The 24,976-nt window shown below is 32.6% G+C and overlaps 1 protein-coding gene and 5 non-coding genes across 11 annotated transcripts in view; 2 read left to right on the top strand and 4 right to left on the bottom strand.

Annotated features, from left to right (window-relative positions):
• The window catches only part of LOC126880616 (NAD(+) hydrolase sarm1), a 496,620-nt gene that overhangs the window by 157,472 nt on the left and 314,172 nt on the right, over positions 1 to 24,976 (top strand). The window lies entirely within an intron of this gene.
• Trnaa-ugc (transfer RNA alanine (anticodon UGC)) lies at positions 340 to 411 on the top strand. The gene has a single exon. It is a non-coding gene; the product is annotated as a tRNA-Ala (tRNA).
• Positions 586 to 657, bottom strand: Trnaa-ugc (transfer RNA alanine (anticodon UGC)). The gene has a single exon. It is a non-coding gene; the product is annotated as a tRNA-Ala (tRNA).
• On the bottom strand, positions 853 to 924 carry Trnaa-ugc (transfer RNA alanine (anticodon UGC)). Its single transcript has one exon. It is a non-coding gene; the product is annotated as a tRNA-Ala (tRNA).
• On the bottom strand, positions 3,068 to 3,139 carry Trnaa-ugc (transfer RNA alanine (anticodon UGC)). Its single transcript has one exon. It is a non-coding gene; the product is annotated as a tRNA-Ala (tRNA).
• Positions 3,210 to 3,281, bottom strand: Trnaa-ugc (transfer RNA alanine (anticodon UGC)). Its single transcript has one exon. It is a non-coding gene; the product is annotated as a tRNA-Ala (tRNA).

A 24,976-nucleotide genomic window follows, 5' to 3' on the forward strand; every position in this document is an offset into this window, starting at 1 on the left:
AAATTAAGCGCTTCCGTAAGCACGTCACTTTTTCTTATGTTTGTACAGAATATGTATGTATTTTTTGTTATTTATAAATAAATGTTTCTTCTTGTACAAACATTTTTCTTATTTAAAAACACTTAACAAAAACAACTAAAGTGATTTTTTTGGGGCTGCAACGGATTAATGACATTTCAGTTAATTTCAATGGGGAAAATTGCTTTGACATACGAGCAATTTGACATACGAGCAAGGTTACGGAACGAATTATTACCCTCGTAAGTCGAGGTATATACCACTGTAATTTGTTCAAGCTACATCCGCTGGATCTTTAGTCAAAGAATCGCTTGATGATGTGGGGATGTAGCTCAGTGGTAGAGCGTTCGCTTTGCATGTGAAAGGCCCGGGGTTCGATCCCCCGCATCTCCAGTTTTTTTTGACTTTATTTATTATTTAAATTATTATTTAAAATTAAATGCAGAAACACAAATATTTTAAAATCAAAATTGTGATTGGAGCCCATAATGATTAACATATTTGGCGATATTTCTAGAAAATCAATATCACAGCAAATTTTTATAAGGAGAACTAAAAACAAACATTTGGAGATGCGGGGGATCGAACCCCGGGCCTTTCACATGCAAAGCGAACGCTCTACCACTGAGCTACATCCCCGATAAGACTGTATAAATGATCGAGTCATTGGCGGGAAATTATCAAATGACTGAAAATGAGCAAAAACTAAAAAATAACTATCATTTATCAAACAACTTAAAACCTAAGAGTTTTTTTATAATACCATATTATAATGATTTAAATTAATGTAATCCTGCTCTTAAGATTATTTCACAGTAAATATAAAAACATTACTGGAGATGCGGGGGATCGAACCCCGGGCCTTTCACATGCAAAGCGAACGCTCTACCACTGAGCTACATCCCCGATATAAATGCAACTTAATCGAGCCATTGGCGGGTACATTCACTTTTAGCAATAATTATCAGATGACTGGAAGTAACCAAAAACTATTACAATATGGCTTGCATATTGTAGAAGCCTTGGAGGTGTCACCAGGGAAATGGACCAATAAATTTTAAATTTAAAAATCTTTTTTCTACAACCGTGTTAAAAATGCAATTTTTAGCACTCCATACGAGAGTATTAAAAATGATACTTTAAGGCACTAGTGCTTTAAAAAAATTTTAAGGCACTGCAGTTCGTATTGACCGTATAGACAATTCTGATTTAATGTCAAAAAAATATAAAAATGGAATGTCAGTCAAGTGTTCAAGTAAAAGTTTTGTCCTGTAATTACGTTTGTAAAAAAAAACATTGTATCTATGATATGCGTGTTAAAAAGTACATTTTTAAGGCACTCATGTGAATTGCAGAACTCGCTTCGCTCATTCTGCAAACTTTCACACGCGTGCCTTAAACGTGTACTTTTAACACTTATATCATAAATCACTATTAGTAATATTTTTAATATTTTTCAATATTATTAATGTTGCTATTAGGATTGAAAACTTTGCCTTTCAACTGCCAGATGACGCTAGTCACCTAATCCATACAAGTCAGTTGCAATGTGGGGATAAGCTTTCATACTTCGAGTATGGAGCAGCAGGCCTACGTTCTCTCCGATGAGACTCCAACAAGAGTCGAAAATCGCCGATTCAGAGTGCTGGACTGCGCTCCGTATTCTAAGTGAAAAATAAGATTGTTTTGCTTTCGCATTGCAACTGAATAAAAATGGTATACATTTTTATTTATTTCATATTACAATATTATTACAAACTATTACTATTGTATATATTTGACGTTTCTGCCTAGTAACATTTTTACAAATAGATCTTCTTCTTTTTTTGGCATCGTAACTCTGTATGGGTCTTGGCCTGTCTGGCTATGTTTTTCAAATCAAACCTCTCTTGTGCCCTTCTCCGTCATTATCTAACATTCATTGGTCGGACACGTCATTCAAACATCTCGTTCAGTGGCTTATTTTTTTTTTGTGTTCCTACCGGCTTCCATTTTATTATGTTCTTTGTTGATTTTGTATCTTCATGTCTCTGAACATGTCTTAGCCATAACAGTCTTTGACTTTTAACAAATCTTACAATACCATGGCCTTTATTAAATTCATTAATCTTGACGTTTCTCGTGATCCTCTGTGCGCTGTGTTCCTCTTTCACAGACCCGTCTACTTTTCTCATCATCTTTCTTTAGGATGCCTTGAGTTGCACTTCATCTTTTCTTGTCATTACCCAGGTCTCACAACCATATAGGTTACTACGGGTCTAATTAATGTTCTGTAGAAGATAGTCATTTCGGTTCTTTTGCCTAATAATTTCGATGTCATCAATCTTTTATTAGCATAGTACGTACGATGTTTTTAAATTGATTTCTGTACACAAATATCTAAAGGCATCCACAAGTTTAATGGTATAGTTGTCTATTGCGATATTATTTTTATTGCCAGGTGTTATTTTGACGGTCATGTACACTTGGCTTTTGTTTCGCTTATGCTAAGGCCTCTTTTTTGTGCATCAGGATCAATTTTGAACACTTCCATTAGTGGTTGTTTACTTCTCCTAATGGCAGCTGCGTCATCTGCATATGCAGTAATTTGTACTGATTTGGAATTTATATGGCCGCTTATATTGGCTTTTATGACGACTGTCTGACAAACTAGGTTAAACAGCATGGTTGATAGTGAGTAGTCCTTGGTTGAACAGAATAGTGGTTAGTGCATCTCACTCCCACATTGGTGTCAAATGTGGGGTCAGTTCTGCATCTACATACTCTAACTTGGTAACTTAATAAAGATGTAAATGATGATTGAAGCCACCATTGAAAAAATTTTCTGTTTTTTTTTATTTCATCAAGTATAAACTACAGCCCTTTTCCCACAAAGACATATTTCTAGCATTCATATTTGAAGTGTTTTTTCTGTTTCCTATTGAGTATTTGAAGAGAAGATCTCTTTGAACAATGTTTCACATAAATGATTATTGTGTGATAATTCCCATAGTAGAGAAGGGTAATTCCCTACTATGATTATTTCACAGTAAATTTAAATAAAAATTACTGGAGATGCGGGGGATCGAACCCCGGGCCTTTCACATGCAAAGCGAACGCTCTACCACTGAGCTACATCCCCATATTTAAAGCCTAAATTAGTGTAATTCCACTCTTAGGATTATTTCACAGTAAATTTAAATAAAAGTTACTGGAGATGCGGGGGATCGAACCCCGGGCCTTTCACATGCAAAGCGAACGCTCTACCACTGAGCTACATCCCCGATAAGACGGTATAAATGATCGAGCCATTGGCGGGTACATCCACTTTTAGAAATTTTCAAATGACTCAAAATGAGCAAAAACTAAAAAATAACTATCATTTATCAAACAACTTAAAATCTAAGAAAATAGGGAACTTGTACTAAAAAAATTTTTGCATAAAATTGTTAATTTATGTTTTAAAATGTTATATTCAAAATATGAATATAACAACGATATGACTTGAACAACGATATGACCTACTTCGGACCATACTTCAAGGTAAAAAGCATCGGAAAAGAGGTCCAGGACGAAGAAGAATATCCTGGCTGCATAACCTGCGAAAATGGTTTAACTTAACCACTACCGGACTTTTCAGGGCAGCAGTCAACAAAGTCAGAATAGCCATGTTAGTGTCGTAACGGATAGGCACCATAAGAAGAAGATATTCAAAATATTACGTCTTAACAATGAATAGTGTACGTATAACATCTAATCACAGTTCCGCTCCTAAAATTTCCGTTTTAAACAACTTCAAAAGCGAGACCTGGGGTCTGACGTCACAGGCCACTCGTATCGTTTGTCCGTTCGGGATGGGCTATTGCATTTAATGCAGTATGCCCATAGATAAATAATATAGTTGAAATATCTTGTTTTACTCTGTGGCAAAAATGATTTTTTCTGTGACAGGCAAAATATTAACATTTTATCTCTGTTGACATGTATCAAAAAATTCTTTTTTATGAAATTACTTTTGTCGTTTCTTGTGTTGAAGAACAAAGAAGAAACAAGTAACTTAAAAATAAACAAAATTTTTAGTAATAAAAGTAAGAGTAACTAAAAAGTATTGGTGCTACTATAGTATGCGGTCTACAGTCGGGTTTCTACTATAGCTTGCGGTCTACCGAGGGATGCGGTGTAAGTATAAGCTGAGATGATAAAGATATTAACTTGTAAAATTACAATAATGCTTCTTCTTATTTATGTGTATTATTAACTTTGTAAAGAAGAATTTTGTTGGCTATGTACACATTCTATCGGTACGTCTGCTAATCACCATAATCTTTTCTCAGAAGGCTTTGAACACAATAATGAAAGGCTCCAGTAGGTACTAATAAACATTACAATAGTAGAATAAAATATAATCTTTATTATAATGCAAATGACACCGTAATCTTTTCCAGGATATACGAAATCCTTCGATTAGAGGTAGGTAGATCAAACCCTCGAGGTAAACCGTATACTATAATATAATGGTACCAAACTACTGTTATAAACAGTTTAAACATGCTTATTAATAACTCTTACTTATTTGCCTTGACACCTCGCATTTCTCCAATAGAATAGCTTTCATTACTTTTTTAAAAAGTTGCCACGATGAAGACATCAACGGTAGGTAAGTTAGTCAGATTGACCTTTTGAAAAACCCTCGTCCGTCATATTATGCGTTTTAAACTCTTTACAGAGTAGCACTCAACTTTATCAATTTCAGTTTAAAACTAAGCTGATTGGGGAACTACTTATTACAATATATAAGATGAACATAAATAATACCTAGGAATTTTTCATTAAAGACTATTAAAATGTAATATACCCGTGATACCTACCCTAATCGCGTTGTTTCCGACTAGCTAGCCCGGTTGACCGTGGCCCGTGACGTCGAACCAATAGAAGGACGTTCAAGAGCCTCCTAAGGTATTTGAATTTGATAGCATTTTCAAAGCGTCGTAACTAGCGTACGGGTTAAAAATATTTGTTTTTTTCGCATGCAAGCGTTTTAAGATCATGTTACCTTATGTTTTTTAATATCATTTTAATATTTAAAAATTTATGCAAGTTCCCTATTATGAATTGGGTTACCTTAATATTTAAACAATTTACCATCGCTACCGAAAACTTGGTACCTTTCTCAGTAGTGAGTTCACTATTGAGTCGTACTGTATTCATCTAGGAGATTCGTATTGTATGTTATTTGACTTTGTGTTTAAAATGCTGAGAAAGTTGATATTTCAGGGATATGCGAAGTTGACTATGTTCTATGTAAATTGAAAACAGTTGTTTGTTTAATTTGATATTATTAATCAATGACATGTCTAATTGCTTCATGGTTGCTGGATAAATTTAAAATGTAAGAAAATCTGAATAGGGTTACCTTAATATTTAAACAATTTTCACCGGTTTATTAAATTTACCATTCAATTGTTCTATTTCAAACCTTGAAGTTCATTACAGCATCGTTGCACAGATTTATACATCTTATTTATATAAAGTCTGATGTAATTACAAGGTTCCAGATATTATCTCGTTGATAAAGTGATAGAACTACATCATTTCCTATAAACAGGTTACTCCACTCGGAAGGAAATTTGCAATAAATTACATAATTGTCTTAAGTGGATTTAGGCCTTGGGAGCTAATTACTGCTTAAATAAATATATTATTGCAATGTAAACTTATGTATGTTTAACAATGAAAGGATTCGAGATTAAAGGGAAAGGCGCAAAATGTCGCCTGTCAAAATTTTCAATGTATTTTAAATGCATTCATTTTTTCGAATCCTTATAAGTATTTTTGAAAAATTTAAACGCAAAATGAAAGATTACGTTATTACAGAGGGCCGAAAGTCCCTTAGAATAAATAAAAATTTTCTTTTGAATGAAATACTTGCAATTAAAAGTCACACTTAATTTACTGTAACTTATTAAAATAAACATTATAGAAGTTTTAAGGAGCTGTCGGCCCTCAGTAGTAATGTAATCTTTCATCCTGCGTTTAAAATTTTCAAAAATACATATTAGTTTTCTTGGGATTTGAAAAAAATGAGTACATTTAAAATGCATTGAAAATTTTGACAGGCGACAATTTGCGCCTTTCCTCTTAATATGTTTTCAATTAAAATATGGATCGTTTAAATTAAGGCGTCGAAAAAACATAAACCGGCTTTTCAACGATTCCTGAGATTAGTCCAAAATTAAACTCTATTACACTAAAAGCCGCTATGGGTGAAATTTGCTAATTATTTTAGGCACAATAAGACCCTATAACTTAAATAGTAGAACCTAAAAGAAAACGTATGAACACTGTGCCGTCACTTTTTAGTGGCACATGCGTCGACAGTGGCGCATCAAACTTTCTACTTATGGACGGGATAAATAGATTAAAAGGTACCCTCACTCACTCCCAGAATTCATTTTTTTTTTATTTTTTTAACTTCCTTGTGATTATAAAATAAGCGTAATTTTAACCCAACCGACATTTTTAATTTTCGTTTTTATTTTTTATTAGGTGTGATGAAATCAATTTAAAAATTCCAAAAAATTCATAGGCGTGGTTGATGCTTTTACAAAACATATCTATTTTTTATAGATCTGTAGGTGAAGTGTACATAACCTCAAAAAATCTTTAAATTTTTTTTTTTGAAAAAAGCGTATAACTTTTTTTGAGATGGTTGGAGAACTAATGTTTTTTTCCATTTTGTGTATTTTATCAAACACTATGTGTTTAATTTTTTTTTTCAGATTTTTCCGTAAGGTTCGCCACCTTCAAAAATCCAAAAAACTGTTTTTTATGGTGGTTTTGGGGGTTTGAACGTGTTTCTCCCATTTATAAATGTTATAAAGGACTCAGTTACTTGAATTTACATACAGCCTATAAAAAGAACATTGATTTGATCTATTTTGAAGTCTATAAACTGGGAAAAATACCAAAAAAACCATCAAAAAACATTTTTTTGGATTTTTGGAGGTGGCGAACATTATGGAAAAATCTGAAAAAAATTAACAGCAAACTTTTTTATAAAATACATAAAATAGAAAAAAAATTAGACCTCCAGAAATCTCCAAAAAAAGTTATACGTTTTAAAAAGAATTTAAAGATTTTTTGAGGTTATGTACACTCAACCTACGGATCTATAAAAATACACATGTTTTGTAAAAGCATCAACTACGCTTTAGTCCAGAAAGCCACTGCGCATCCGCTAGGAAAAATTTTCTAATTCGGATTTTTTGCACAGTCTTACTCAAAAAGGACTTCTTTTAACAAATTTGCATGTTGCCAGGACCACCAAAAGGTGGTCAAAAATTTTTTAAACGTTTTTTTTTGTTTTTTTCCTAACATTATTTTTTTTTGCATGTAAAAAGTTTTTTTAGGTTTTTTGGATCATTCTAAACAGAAAATGTCTTTAGTGACTTTTCTCTAAAAATGATAGTTTTTGACATATCAGCGATTAAAAATTGAAAAATTGCGAAATCGGACTTTTTAACCCTCAAAAACTATGTGAAAAACTGAAAATTTGAATGTTGCCAAGGTAGGAAGATATTCTTTAAACTTCGATTGATGAAATCCCGAAGAGTTTTTTTGCAATACAATATTCAAAACTCCTTTGTTTTTTAATTGCTAATCAAGCGTGCGCGACACTATTTTCCACCGACAGTATGGAGCAAATGAAAGGAATAAATTCGTTATTTCGTAAACCGGCGACTTTAAGGAAAAATCACGAAACAGGTCGATTTTTATTTTTAAGTTATGATATTGTGGCACATATGGTATACTAGTGACGTCATCCATCTGGACGTGATGACGTAATCGATGATTTTTTTAAATGAGAATAGGGGTCGTGTGCTAGCTCATTTGAAAGGTTCTTCAATTCTCTATACAGTAATATAAACATTTACATAATTATTTATACAGGGTGTCCAAAAAATGTTTATTAAATTAAATTATTTGACAAAAAAAGAAGTAGAAGGACACCCTGTATAAATAATTATGTAAATGTTTAAATTATTGAATAGAGAATTGAAGAACCTTTCAAATGAGCTACCACACGACCCCTATTCTTATTTAAAAAAATCATCGATTACGTCATCACGCCCAGACGGATGACGTCACTAGTATACCTTATACGCCACAATATCATAACTTAAAAATAAAAATCGACCAGTTTCGGGTTTTTTCCTTAAAGTCGCCGGTTTACGAAATAACGAATTTATTCCTTTCATTTGCACCATACTGTCGGTGGAAAATAGTGTCGCGCACGCTTGACTAGCAATTAAAAAACACAAGAGTTTTGAATATTGTATTGCAAAAAACTCTTCGGGATTTCATCAATTGCAGTTTAAAGAATATCTACCTACCTTGGCAACATTCAAATTTTCAGTTTTTCACATAGTCTTAAAAATGGCCGATTTCGCAATTTTTCAATTTTTAATCGCTTATATGTTAAAAACTATCATTTTTAGAGAAAAGTTACTAAAGACCTTTTCTGTTTGGAATGATCCAAAAAACCTAAAAAACTTTTTTCCATGCAAAAAAAAAATTATTTTAGGAAAAAAACAAAAAAAAAACGTTTAAAAAATTTTTGACCACGTTTTGGTCCTGGCAACATGCAACTTTATTAAAAGGAGTCCTTTTTGAGTAAGACTGTGCAAAAAATCCGAATTAGAATATTTTTCCTAGCGGATGCGCAGTGGCTTTCTGGACTATATGAATTTTTTGAAATTTAAAATTGATTGCGTCCTACCTAAAAAAATAAAAACGAAAATGAAGTTTTTGATGGTGGGGGCAGGGGGAAGGGAGTAGTGGGTTAAAATTACGCTGAGTCTTATTTTCTAATCACATATAACTTGAAAAAAATGAAAAAAATTGAATTCTGGGAGTGAGAGGGTACCTTTTAATTTATTTATCCCGTCCATAGGTGGCAAGTTTGATGCGCCACTGTCGACGCATGTGCCACTAAAAAGTGACGGCGCAGTGTTCATTCGTTTTCTTTTAGGTTCTACTATTTAAGTTATAGGGTCTTATCGTGCCTAAAATGATTAGCAAATTTCACCTGTAGTGGCTCTTAGTCTATACTGGAATAACTGAATAATCTTCATAATTTCTTATAACAAATCTGCTGTAAATGGGAAAAGAAGAAGAAATATAGGACGCCCTTTACAACGATGATGATACAGTTTGAGAACAAAATAGACAACAAATGTCTAATATTTTTGTTTGTAAAATGAAAGACAGTTAACATTTCATCCTGTTTCAGAGACGACCATCAACCCCTAACGTAGGTTTCACCCTTTTGGGATCTTCAGAGAACTCTAACTAAAAAAACTCAACTGTAACCCTAAGCAGAATTATAGAAAATAAATCGCTTTCAGACGCTGTAGCGACATCTATTAAACAAAATGAGAATGCTTAGATACGAAAATATAAAACTCCTATCGTTGGAACCAACATTCTGGTGACTGCCTTTTATTTTCTCTTATTTTACTCCTATTGTGAGTAATATAGGTACTGAATCAACATTCGATGGAATTGTACCTAGATAAATTAACGGGAGGTGAATATGTTACGGTCAATGTGATAAGTCCGGTCTGTATTAATAATAACCGGTCTGTATTAATAATAACCTTAGCAGTTGGTCAATGTGATTAATAATGCCTTTATAATTAGATTAACCGGTTATTATTAATACTATCCTAACAGCTCCGGTAAATGTAATAAAAACGCATTTTGGGCTTCGCTACTGTTTATTTATGAAACTTGGTAATAAAGTTAAACACTTAAACAGAACTTATTAATCAAAAAACCTAACTAGACATGTAATAAGTAAAAACAGACTCGAATTTGGTAATAAAGTTAAACGCCTAAACATAATTTATCAATCAAAAAACCTAACTAGACTTACATTTGGTAACAAACAAGTAATAATAGACTTGTATTTGGTAACAAAATTAAAACACTTAAACATTTATCAACCAAAAAAACCTATTTAAGTAGACTTGTATTTGGTAACAAAGTTAAAACACTTAAACAACATTGATCAATAAAAAAACCTAACTAGACATTTAATAAGTAAAAACAGTTAAACACTTAAGGGGAAAGGCGCAAAATGTCGCCTGTTAAAATTTTCAATGTGTTTTAAATGTATTCATTTTTTTGAAATTATGAGAAAACTAATAAGTATTTTTTAAAAATTTAAACGCAGAATGAAAGATTACGTTATTACCGAGGGCCTCAAGTCCATCAGAATAAACAAGAATGTGTGTGTACTTTGTACGCACGTAAGAAGTTATACTTCTACTACATATTATCTGATTTTTAAGACAATACCAAAAATTTTAAAAAATAAAAGAATAAAACGCACACAAACACATTGAAAAATGCCACAAAGAAAAAATGATTTCTAAATGATAATAATTGTTGGCAAAAATTTTAAATACGCATTTTCTGAAAAAAAAATTATATAACAAATATACTTACAATCATAACATGCATAAAAAAATAAAAAAATAAAACTTGCATCGGGAATTGAACCCGTGACTTTCGTGGCGCTTTGATTCGTAATCGAAGCGTAGACTCACTCGTCCAATCCCACATTATTTATCATGTGGAAAAATACTGTAACTGAACGTTTTACTGTTTGACAGTTGTTTTGAAAATTAAATTATGTAGTTTAAATTTTGTGGAAGAAAATATAAAAATATAACAAAACAGTAAGAAAACAATATATTAGATGAAGATTGGTAGAACTTTTGTTGGTAATCAAATTAAGTATGTAAATCAAAGCATTACATACCTACTAGATAAATAAATCTACGCCAAAAAATCATAATTTAAAAATAAAAATCGAACCTAATTTGGGATTTCTCTCTAAAATCCGCATTCTTGAGAAAATAAATGTATGTATTTCAACCTAATCCAAATGTATAATTACAATATGATTATAATAAAAACTACTTACCAAATTAGAATGAGTTTTCCTTGTCCAAAATAGTCCAAAAGTCCAAAAATATAGGTATATGAAAACTATTTAAAAAGGCAGTATAACTATTAACTAACCTTTGTTTGTTGTTTCTTTTCACACAAATTTTAAAACGCAACAACCATAAATAATCTAACTACAGCTGTGCCACAGCCGCCATATTGAATAATTTTTGACATATCATTCGAACATCCAATCAGAACAAAGTTATAATGCGCATGCGCCCGGTCGCTAGGTTTTACCATATAAAAATTCACCCTCTATCGCCGGTAAAGAAGTATAACTTCAAAAATTTCTTTTGAATGAAATATTTGCAATTAAAAATAACTGTAACTTATTAAAATAAACATTATAGAAGTTTTCAGGGACTTTCGGGCCTCGGTAATTATGAAGTCTTTCATTCTGCCTTTAAATTTTTCAAAAATATTTATTAGTTTTCTTAGAATTCGAAAAAAATAAATACATTTAAAGCACATTGAACATTTTGTCAGGCGACATTTTGCGCCTATGCCCTTAAACAAAATTATCAATCAAAAATAAAAACTAGACATGTAATAAGTATGTATTAACAAACTCGTATTTTGGCAATACATTTAGACAGTTAACAGAACTTATCAATTAAAAAACCTAACTATGTTAAATACTACTAGGAGCACTCCCGAATCATAATTTACAATGTATAAACTTTGGAAATCATGATTTAGGATTTACAATGTATATGGGTACATTGTAAATTATGATTCAGGAGTACTCCTAGTAGCATTTAAGGTGTCTTGGTTTGTTTATTTCTACTGCATCTTGATTGTAAATTTACTATAGACATGTAATAAGTAAACCCTCCACCCCACAAGCTTCTAAGAACTTATTGGTATTCAACATTTATCACGTTTACCGTTTGAATAGGGGATTTATTAATAATAACCGGTCAATGTGATTATTTCTGGTATATTTATTACTTTTACCTAGCTATTCGGGTTGTATTAATAGTAACCGGTAATTATTAATAATTCTCATTTAATCACATTTACCGTAACAAATAATACATATTGTAGATTCCTTCTTGACTGTTGTATTTATTGTTTGCTGGTTTTGCAAATTGTAGAAAGCACGGATTCAGGTTGTCGCCAGAATCATGGTTTTCTCATTGAGACTAACACTTGTTTGTGTTTTTTTGTGTTTGTATTATATAAGTGAATTACGTGTTAATAGTATCTGTTTCCCTCACAAAGAACAACACAAGTATACATTGAAAATAGAGGACAAAGATCTATAAGCTTTAAAGTACGTATGAATTACACTGTAGACAGGAACCACAGAGATATCAACAAAGAACACAGAGAAACAAGAATGTGTGTGTACTTTGTACGCACGTAAGAAGTTATACTTCTACTACATATTATGTGATTTTTAAGACAATACCAAAAATTTTAAAAAAATAAAAGAATAAAACGCACACAAACACATTGAAAAATGCCACAAAGAAAAAATGATTTCTGAACGATAATAATTGTTGGCAAAAATTTTAAATACGCATATTTTCTGAAAAAAAAAATTATATAACAAATATACTTACAATCATAACATGCATAAAAAAATAAAAAAATAAAACCTGCATCGGGAATTGAACCCGTGAATTTCGTGGCAGTTTGATTCGTAATCGAAGCGTAGACTCACTCGTCCAATCCCACATTATTTATCATGTGGAAAAATACGGTAACTGAACGTTTTACTGTTTGACAGTTGTTTTGAAAATTAAATTATGTAGTTTAAATTTTGTGGAAGAAAAAGATTGGTAGAACTTTTGTTGGTAATCAAATTAAGTATGTAAATCAAAGCATTACATACCTACTAGATAAATAAATCTACGCCAAAAAATCATAATTTAAAAATAAAAATCGACCCTCATTTGGGATTTCTCTCTAAAATCCGCATTCTTGAGAAAATAAATGTATGTATTTCAAACTAATCCAAATGTATAATTACAATATGATTATAATAAAAACTACTTACCAAATTAAAATGAGTTTTCCTTGTCCAAAATAGTCCAAAAGTCCAAAAATATAGGTATATGAAAACTATTTAAAAAGGCAGTATAACTATTAACTAACTTTTGTTTGTTGTTTCTTTTCACACAAATTTTAAAACGCAACAACCATAAATAATCTAACTACAGCTGTGCCACAGCCGCCATATTGAATAATTTTTGACATGTCATTTGAACATCCAATCAGAACAAAGTTATAATGCGCATGCGTCCGGTCGCTAGGTTTTACCATATAAAAAATTCACCCTCTATCGCCGGTAAAGAAGTATAACTTCAAAAATAGAAAGAACTACGTACACCTTAGACAATCTAGATAACGAGAGCACACAGCTATTTTACTCCTGGAGACTAACACAGAAACTACAGAAATCACACAGATCAACGACGGATGAATACGAGCATATAAAAAACTGCATGAAAGACGCAGCGCTAGAAGCCTTAGGGCCACAGGTACGAAGAGTAGATAAACCATATTGGTGGGATAAAGAAGTGGAAGAAAAAATAAAAAGAAAGAAGCAAGTATATTAAAAGTTATTACAACAGGGAGACGAACAAACAAAATAACAATATAAAAACTTGAATAAAGAAATCAAACGAGAAGTGGTTAAACAGAAAAATAGTGCATGGGAACTTAAATGTCAATACCTAGACAACCATATAGGAGGGACAAAGAGCTCTGAAGCCTGCAGAACTATAAAAACGATGAGAACAACGACAAAAAACCAAGTCCTAATAAATAGAATACCAGAGAACACAGAGAACTTATTAACAGAGAGAAGAGAAAGGTTTAAACAAACAAATCAACAAGTGGAAGTAGAAGGAAGAATATAAATATCAATAGAACAACGGAAAGAAGCAGTTAAGGGAATGAAATTAAGAAAATCTCCAGGCCCAGGCGGAATACATCCAAAGTTGATTAGGTATGGATAATCAAAACTGTTTGAAATGATCCGAAAATTATTCGAAAGATGCTTAAACTGAGAAGAAGTTCCAGATGAATGGAGACAATCGTATATTTCTCCAATACACAAGAAAGGCACAAAGACGGATCCTAAAAACTATCGCAGTGATTGCGAGTATAGGCCGACTATACTCAAAAGTACTACGAAACCTGATAGAAAATGATATTAAAGACAAACAACCCGAAGAACAAGCGGGATTTCGGACCGGACGCTCCACTATGGATAATATTTTCACATTAAAAATTGCAATGGAAAAACGAGTGCAGAGAAATAGAGAAACCCATATAGCTTTAATAGATTTGGAAAAAGCATATGATAGTGTACCGATCTCCCAACTATGGATAGAAATGGGTAACTTAAAAATAAACCCAATTCTTATTAACGCCACTCAAAAATACTACGAACAAAACTTTGCAAGAATTAAAATGGGACAAGAAATCACCTCTCCTTTTCAAACAACAAAGGGACTAAGACAAGGCTGCTGTCTGTCACCCACCTTATTTAAAATCTATTTGGACAGATCATTAGTGAAATGGGTAAAAAAATGTTGTAGAAACATGGGAATAACGGTGAGAGAAAACACGCTATATACACTTTTCTTTGCGGATGACCAGGTAGTAATTGCCGAAGACAGCGACGATCTTAGCTATATGGTAAAAAACTGCAAGAAGAATATGAGGTGGCAGGTCTAAACATGAATATGACAAAATGTGAATATCTCTCAGTGGGAACAGATGAAATATGTGACCTAGTCTTGGAAGACGACAAAATCAAAAGCGTTCAATCCTGCAAATATTTGGGGGTTATTTTCAACAAGAAGGGAAATAGCTCAGATTAAATCAGGGAAAGAATAGACAAGGGCACAGCAGCGACCCGTGCCTTAAACTCTCTTCTCTGGCAAAAAACAATTCGACGAGAAACCAAAAAACACATTTACGGAAGTCTAGTCCAAAGGATTACACTTTACGGTTCGGAAGTATGGGACGTCACCAAAGCTAATAGAAACAAACTTATGACGACAGAAATGGATTATGTGAGACGAAGCTGCGGTAGATCGAAACTGGAGAGAGTTAGAAACGAACAAATAAGAAACGAAACAAAAAAGGAGCGAAATATCAATGATGACATAGAAAGAAAACAATTAATCAGGTTCGGACATGTTAAAAGAATGCCAAAGTACAAAGTGCAAATAGGTGCAAATAGCAGGTGCCTTAATAACATGATATGGCGTAATCGACATATTTAGCAGCATAGAGAATAACAGCATGTTGGACTGATGATCTAAAACGTTATCATAGGAATTGGATTCAAGATGCACAAGATCGAAATAGATGGAAAATTATGAGGGAGATCTACGTCCAGCAGTGGACAAGCAAAGATTGAATGATGATGTAAGACGCATATAATAATGACGTACTCATCAGAAACAAGAACCATCACAGACAAAACACAGAGAACGCTGGAAGCAGCAGAAATAATAATACTTAGTGGAATGAAACAATCTCATTTATAGAAGGCGATCACAAGAGTAGTTAAAATAATAAGGAACAAAACATCTAACAATAGAAGAAGTGTCAGCCTACCACTGACCAGATGAAATGACAATCTTCCATAAAGACAACAACCCGATCCATATTGAACAAGCAAAATTGCTTCTTCTTCTTCAAATGCAAATCCACTAATGGATGTTAGCGATCACATTTTTCATTAACTCTCTGTTTCTTGCAATATGTATCAGAGATTCTATGCCGTTAATCTCTGTCCATTGCCTTATATTTCGGAGCCAGGACATTTTCTTGCGTCCTATTCCTCTCTTGCCTTCAATTTTACCCTGGATTATAAGTTGAAGGAACTGGTATTTTTCGTTTCGCATGATGTGACCCAAATATGCCGTTTTTCTTTTCTTGATGTTTTCGAAAAGCTGGCGTTCTTGGTTGATTCTTTTAAGGACATCTACATTTGTGACTTTCGCCGTCTGTAGTATCTTTAGGATACGGCGATAAAGCCACATTTCGAAGGCTTCTAATCTGTTTATATCTCTCGTTTTGAGTGTCCAGCCCTCTATGCTATATAGCAGCACCGAGCACACGTAGCATTTAGTATAGTCTCAGTGTAAGGTCTAACTCTGAACAGGTCAGTACCTTCCTGAATTTTACGAAAGCTTGTCGAGCTTGCTCAATGCGACATTTTACTTCCCTGTCCGATGCCCAGTCTTCAAAAAGCCACGTTTCCAGGTATTTAAATTTGCTCACTCTTTCAATGGACTTATAGTATTCAGTGTTATGGTGGAGTTTTCAAATGCATCCAAGTTTCTGGAGATGATCATGAATTTGGTCTTTTTGGTATTAATCTCTAATCCCATTCGCTTACTGTATTCTCCGATTATAGTGACAAGTTGTTGAAGATCTGCTATGTTGTCACAAATTAAGAAAATTGTTGATCAATACTCCAGTCACAAAATTGCTTATATCAAGGAAAAAGAAAAAGTGTTTGTGGTCTAATATCCTCAACTACCTGGTCACTTCCCCTATCATTTACAACCTTTATAAATTATTCAATTACATACCACCATTCTCATCGATGATTCACTCAATCATTAATTACTTACTTTCGTATTCTACGAATCGAGATCGGCCCGTGAATCATGCGAGAGTCTGGTGCATTGATTGTCCACTTTTTATTACTTAATTTCTTTAGACCATTTTTAAGCAGTGACTCATTTTGCAATATCACATCAACAATTTCATTCATGAATCCGTTCTTACTACAACATGAATATCCGTATGAGTAGTAGGATGTAGGCGGAAGTTTTTATGCACTTGTTTCAAGTGGTAAATTGCTTTTTTGCATAAGACACCAATAATTATTATGAAATAGTTCCAGATAATAATTATATCTAATCTTCGGGCTCAGTGGAGGATGATCGTCAGTTATTGAAACACCAATAGCACTTAGATAATTTATTGATAGCGACTGACACCAGGGTAGTAGAACCAACCCCGGGAGAACGTAGTTTTAGTCTCTTATGATGCTACATAATGGGTCTAATGCATAAAACGTAGTACCTGCTAATGCTTCAAGTATGTACTCCATTTTTAAAGATTTTACTACACTTAAAAAACATTAAATGCTTTGTAAGTGTAGTAAAACACTTACAAAGCATTTGTAAGTGTAATAATGCTTTGTTAGTGTAGTAAAATCTTCAAAAATGTAGTACATACTTGAAGCATTAGCAGGTACTACATTTTATGCATTTCACCCATTGACTCGTTAAAGTTACTCGAAGGAATGAATTTAAAGGCACATCTGGCCTGGTTGAGTTGATTCTAATGAATGATTCTAAATCTATATTCTCTCTTGTTGGCAACATGAATTGGGTCATAGCCTACACGACAAAAGAACAAAGGTTTTTACTTAGTCAGCTAAATTAATGTCCATTGCCAAAATATAGTTCTGTATGCCGGAGGTAAAGGGCACTATGTCACAAATTTGTAATTTTACAGAAGAAGCGTTTTAAGTTTATTTTTATGTTTCTTTATTCACAGGATGTATGTTAATACACATTATGTCACAATCCCTTGTCTAATTTATTCTTCAGATTATTCTTTCAAAATTGTGTTATTTAAAACACAAATTGTGATAATAAACTTGATTTATTTTTAATAAAAAAAAATTAAAACACAATGTAGTGGACATAGTGCTGTTTAACTCTTCAGTTTCTTTTGGGTCATGGTACTAGATGTTTACTAAAAATGCATTGTATAATGTTAAACTTTAATTTGTTTCTCCTTCATGACAAACATTACAGGGTAAAGTGTAATACTTTACCCTGCTTGTTTAATACTGGATTTATAAAGCAATGTACACAGAGGTATAGGGTTTTTGTCCACATGGTTGCCCTCTGCCTCTAAACAAAATGTGACATGATAGGTACTTTTTATAAAGTGCTTATCTTTGTTATTTTATAAAGTAGGACATAGTGCTCTACACCCCTATGTGGAGAATTAAAAGTTCATTATAACTGCAGTAACATCCCAATATTGACAAAAATGGACATAGTGCCGTTCACCTCCGGCATACAGAGTTTATGAATTGCAACAATTAAACAAATGAAATAACCCGCACATGTTTAAATATAATAACAAATTGGCTGATGTGATATACGGGGTGATAAATTTATACTGTTCAATATCGCGTATGAATTATGAATATTTGATATTTAACAAATTATATTTAATGAATGGCAGGAAACTTTTATCTGATGTTTGCTTCCGATTTAAATATTTGATCAGAAAGTTTCTTATTATGGCTTCTACGAAGCTAAACTGTGGAGTAATGCTATTAATGAACATCAAGTTACTTTTGTCATTAACGAGTAATTTCAAAAATGTAGTATATAATATCATCATGATCAGTGGCATCACAGCTCGTTATGAGCCAAAGCCTTCTTCAGGACAATCCTCTATTCACTCCTGCCTCTGGCAATTCTTCTCTTTGCTCTAATTACAATAGATTTTTAATCGTCCTCTAAGTTGTCTCGATACCTAAGTCTCGGTCTTTCTCTGACCCGTTGTCCAATCGCCCCTTTTCAAAAATCAACAAAAACAAAAACCAAGACAAATACAGGCGACTCCAGACGTTTAACTATAGATGGCAATGAGATAGAACAAGTCCAGGATATATCTCATCATCATCATCAATGACGTTACAACTCTTCTATTTCCCATTGTCTTACTCCCATTTTCTCCAGATCTTCTCTGACTGCATCTTTTCACCTTTTTCTAGGTCATCCTACAGACCTTCTCCCATCTGGCCTTCCAAAACACATTGTTTATAAAGCGATTGTCGTTATTGCGTATTACATGCCCTTCCCATCTTAGTGTATTGGCGTTTATATACAGTGAGCACGTAAAGGTTGGAATAAATTCATTTTCTCGAGAATGGACGATTTTGGAAAAAAATCCCGAAACAGGTCAATTTTTATTTTTAAATTACGACTTTTTGGCATGTATATCATACTAGTGACGTCACCCATTTGGGCGTGATGACGTCATCGATGATTTTTTTTAATGAGAATAGGGGTCGTGTGATAGTTCATTTGAAAGGTAATTCAATTCTCTATTCACTAGTATAAACATTAACATAATTATTTATACAGGGGTTAAAAAGAAAAAAAATTTTAATTAAATTTATTGACAAAAAGAAAATATGTGTAATTTATTTAATTCAAAACACATTTTACTGCTCTCCGAAAACAGAAAAAAATGTTTATTTGAAAAAAAAACATATATTGCTTTTCGCTTAAATTAAATGCTCAATTTGTCAAGAGGCAGGTGGTAGGCTGCTTTAATATTGAATTTGCAAAAAACAAAATTTTTTATTTGTCAAATAAACATTTTTTCCTGTTTTCTGATAGCAGTAAAATGTATTTTGAATTAAATAAATTACACAGATTCTTCTTTTTAGGTCAATAAATTTAATTGATAAAAAAATTTTTTTTGGACACCCCGTATAAATAATTATGTTAATGTTTATATTACTGAATAGAGAATTGAATTACTTTTCAAATGAGCTATGATACAACCCCTATTCTCATTTAAAAAAAATTATCGATGACGTCATCACCCCCAAATGGGTGACGTCACTAGTATGATACATATTATGCCAAAAAGTCGTAATTTAAAAATAAAAATCGACCGGTTTCGGGATTTTTTTGCAAAATTGTCCATTTTCGAGAAAATGAATTTACTCCAACCGTTACGTGCTCACTGTATATCTGACTAGATTTTCTACGTTCCCACACCAGCAATTTATTTACTTTTCTTTTTTTAGCGTCCATGTTTCGCTTCCATACGCCACTGCTAATCGTATTATGGTCTTATATATCTAGATTTTTACACCTCGTGAGAGAAGTTTTGACTTCAGTAGATCTTATATTGTAAAGAAAGATCTGTTTCCTGTCATTATTCGTGTTTCAAATTCTCGATCTATTTTGCCGTCATTGCGTAAATCCTAACCGATCTAGTAACACAAACACAACAGCTGGAAATGTTGACGCAGATCTAATCATCAATGACCAAAACTTCGAAGCGATCAAAGAGTTCATATAGGTACCTATAGGGACATCGGTTAACCCCAATAATAACACATCTGAGGAAATAAAAAGGCGGATAATAATTGCAAACAGGTGTTATCATAGTCTATCGAAATACTTATCTAACAAACGCCTGTCTCAAAAAACTCGTATAAGGCTGTATAGAACATTGATAGTCCCCGTTCTCAAATATGGATCAGAGGCATGGACGCTAACTAATACAGATGAATCCGCTCTATCGATTTTGAAAGAAAAGTGCTACGCAAGATATTCGGAGCAGTCTGTGAGAACGGAATATGGAGGCGTAGATATAACTATGAACTGCAGAATATTTACAAGCATACGTTTGGTGGAAAAGATATTATTACTGTAATTAAGCGAAACCGCCTGCAGTGGGCAGGACATGTAGCTCGGGCCCCTGAATCGAACATGATAAAAAAGATTCTAACAGCTCAACCCGTGGGAATGAGAAGACGGGGTATACCAAAGTTGAGATGGATGGACGGTGTAACACAAGATGCCGAGAAGATCGGAGTCGGCAACTGGAAAATGAAAGCAAGGGACGGAACAGAATGGCGTAGAAGGTCGAGGCCCTCTAAGGGCTGTAGCACCAAGATGATGATGATGATGATGAAATATTTGATCTATAGTCGATTTTCCAGGCCTGAAATCACATTGGTAGTCACCAACTATTTCGTCGGTGTATGGTAGTAATCTTATAAGAATATCTTATAAGAATAATCTTAAGAATGCATCTACCCAGGTCAAATTACGAAACTTAACAAAGAGAACCAAAGTGCGGAAATCAAAATAGAAAATCAAAACTGGCATGGGCAGGATTTAGAAAACTGAGTTGGATATTTAAAAACCGCAAAATACCTCAATACTTTGGACAAAAGGACAAAAAGACCAACGGTGAAAGGTCACAATACAAAATTGACACCTTGGAAACAACCAAGACCACAGATGAGATAGGTAGATGATATCAAAAATGTAGCCGGAATAAATTGGAAATATATTGCTCAGGATAGAGAACGATAAAAGGAGTTGGGAGAGGTCGATGTCCAAAAATAAACGATAGAAGGCAAAGAAGAAGAGAAGAATGATTTTCTAAACTTACTAAGGAAGTAAAACTTCACTTGTAGGTAGATGGTATATAAATTTATTAAATTTTTTTTATATTTTTATCTAAAATGATCCAAATTGGATTGAAGTGGGTACCTCTATAGTACAAAAAACACACAAGCGTTTTCGGACCGATCAGTCCATCATCAGGTAGAAACTTTAGATCCAAAGTAGTTGGAACTAGCTACATAGTTAGGTCAAAAGACGTGCATATTACAATAATTAGGCCATTTCGGCTATAACAATGTCGACAATAAGTCGATGTTTAAAGAATTTATAAATGAAGTGGTACTATAGTGTTGTCTTCATCTTGGCTTTAGCCAAGACATTGTTATAGCCGAAATGGCCTAATTATTGTAATATGAAGGTATTTTGACCTAATTATGTAGCTAGTTCCAACTATTTTGGATCTAACGTTTCTACCTGATGATGGACTGATCGGTCCGAAAACGTTTGTGTGTTTTTGTACTATAGAGATACCCACTTTAATACAATTTGGATTAAAAAAAAATTTAATTAATTTATATACCATCTACCTACAAGTGAAGTTTTACTTCCTTAGTAAGTTTTTTATTATGGTATACAGCCAATGAGAGGAATCTTTTCCTTTATATTTTAATGATTTTCTAAATTTTCTTAGTGGGAGGTTACTGTAGAAATGATCGTTCTAGCCAATTTAACCTAAAAAATTAATCATTGTTCTTCTGTAATCGTATTTTAATATTAATTCAATAAAAAAAAGCTATCTCAGAAGAATTCTATTCTGTTCTCAGTCTGGGTATTCTTTTAACATGTATTTCGAATTTACAGAAAAAACAGTCTCACTGGTGTATCAGAGATTCGTGGAGGCCATTATTTCAAGCCAATTCTTGTACGAGAAGATACATATACGACACCGTTGTGTTGTGGTAGATGTACAAAAATAAACTTCAAATTTATTATTCTCGGAAAGAAGTGTAGTCTGACTGGCGACACGAGATCATACAGAACTGATAGGAAATTGGTAGTCTGCCAACTAATTTGGCTTTTTTTGTTTTTATATGTCAAAGCATGAAATGTAATGTTCCTATCTAGGTGTCAGAAACATCAAATAATCAAATGTGAAATATGTTACATCAACTGTTATTTATGTATTCATAAGAGGATTGTAAAGAGTAGAATGATTAAACACTAATTAGGTACAAAGTTTTTTCTGGCGTAATAATTAATTTAGAAAGTTCGTTAAAAAAGAATTTTGTAGGTTTTTACAAGATCTATAAGGTTATTAATATTAAATCTTTTTAAAATGCTTAGTCACAAAAAGAGGTGGCATTGAAAGGGTTGGTAAAGGTGGTTTTTGCATGATATTACAAGTTTTAATTGTCAATAGCTCACTCAATTTTTACCGTAAAAAAATTTTTGCAAACCAATTTCTTGGGTATTAAATAAGCTACAATTTCATATTTAAATATTTTTTCGTATCTCTAATGCTAATCTTTCTATTCTGAAGAAAAGTGCATTTTTTACAAAACTACAAAAACTCGTCATTCGCTTTTAAATCCATTTTTTTTAAACTAATCATTCTAATCCGATCAAACTTCTAGAACCTATTAACAATACATAAATCAAGAAAACCAAATCAGGTCAATGAAAAATTTTAGTTAGGGTGGTGATTAGGTGGTTGTTTACGATCACTTTTTTGCTGAAAAAAATAGGGACTGACATTCTTTTCATTATAAGTCACTTAATTTTTTTAGCTAGAGATTTTTTTTATTTCTGGAGATACATATTTTTAAATGCGTTAAATTAGTTTCAACAAGTTATCCTCGAAAAATGCATAGTTTTCCCGTCTTTTGACTTTGAAACTACAATACAGGGTGTCCCGGAAAATAGTGCGTTCCTTAAAGGTATAGGTAGAAGGCACCATGTAGAACAAAAAACTCTTATAACATTTTTTTCTAAATGCAACCGTTTGACCAAAAAATTAAAATATATTTTGGTAGGCAAATTTAAATCTGACAACTATGTGCGGTACGCAAATTTAAGCATAGACAGTCCCATGTAAATAAATAGAGATAGAAGATAGATAGTAAACAGATAGTTTTAAAGAATCCTGTTTAGTGTCAATGCCGAAAATGTTTTCGGATAGTGAGTGTATTACCTATTATGTTATTACCTATGAATGGTGTTTGTGAAAGGTTACTTGAAACATCTATTCGGTATAATAATTATTTTCAAGTAAGTACAACTTAGTTATTTCAGTTCACAAGTAAACAAATTACTGAGACATTATCTGGTGTATTTAAGTTCCACTAAAAACTATTAAAACTATGTAATTCAGTTAAAGCCCTCAGCAATACTCAGCATTCAACCCATTTAAACCTTACTAAATACATAATACTAGTTCAGTTAAAAGATGTGTTTTTATGTTAAAAGATGTGTAATTCGTTTAAAATTATGCAATAGGTATTTCAATACATTTCAAAAGAAAATAATTTTAGTAAACAAATTAATAGTAAATACATAAGTATTACCTACTATTAGGTTGGATTATTTTAAATACTGTTAATCACAATCACAAACGAGTTCTTATTATGTTATTATTCCGTAGTGCGTACGATGTTGCCAGTTTATTAAAACTTCCAAACATTAAAATACAGGTATATGGAAAACAATGTTAACTTTTTTTTGGAAACGGCTAACTTTAGAAAAAAATTATATAGGACTTTTTTGTTCCAAATTGTGTATTCTCTCCATACCTTAAAGGAACGCACTATTTTCCGGGACACCCTGTATTTAGCATTTGACGAAGAAGAGCAACATATAATAAAGTATAGCTCGATTACTGTTGGTCTTAAAGAAAATAAAAAAAAAATAAAAAATGTGTGTGTACTTTGTACGCACGTAAGAAGTTATACTTCTATTATATGATTTCTTAAAAATAAAAATACTTTAAACAGTTTGTTTTAATTTTTTTAAACACCAATCTAATTGTGTGCTTACCGCTTTCAAAAAAATAAAAAAAAGTATAAGATTGCACTGGATTCGAACTCAAGACCTCTCGATCTCTTGCCGAATGCTATACCAAATACGCTACGAGGACTGTGTCTGTATCGGTTCGGACGTACCTAATGACAATTCACGGTAACACACAGACACGGTGAAGTATAATAAATATACAATAAAATGTTTTAATAACTCATCTTACTCCTGAGGAAGACAAATCCAAAGACACAAAAGTTATAATAAATATATTTACTAAAAACACTAATATATTCTTTTCACACCTTTTCTTGCACTGATATATTTATACATAACTAGAAAGATTTAGCAACTAAACGCCATGCTGTCTGTGTGCGCATGCGCGCAGTTTTATGAAATTTTACTCTCAATCGCCCCTAAAGAAGTATAACTTCAAAAACGGTTTCGTTTATTTTTTCAAAAGGTACCTTTTGTTAAGTAAAGTTGTTTTGATAAAACAAAAACTTTTTGAGTTATTAGCAGAAAACTGATTAAAAACATTGATTTTTCTTAGATTTGAAAAAATGTATAGAACGTTTTTTACTTATAATGAATGTTTTTACCAACTCTTGCGGTCAACATGTAATGAAAATTTCCACCCCCGAGATGGGGTGGCAACCACCTCCATGGTAAAAGCACCTTTCGGCCTTATATAGATTTTGATCCTTGGACTATCTACTACTTATTCTCAAATTTCCAATCAAATCGATCCATTCTGTAAAAATTGGGAGGTTTTGTCC

The sequence above is a fragment of the Diabrotica virgifera genome, chromosome 2 (genome assembly GCF_917563875.1).
Source record: "Diabrotica virgifera virgifera chromosome 2, PGI_DIABVI_V3a".
Lineage (NCBI taxonomy): Eukaryota > Metazoa > Arthropoda > Insecta > Coleoptera > Chrysomelidae > Diabrotica > Diabrotica virgifera.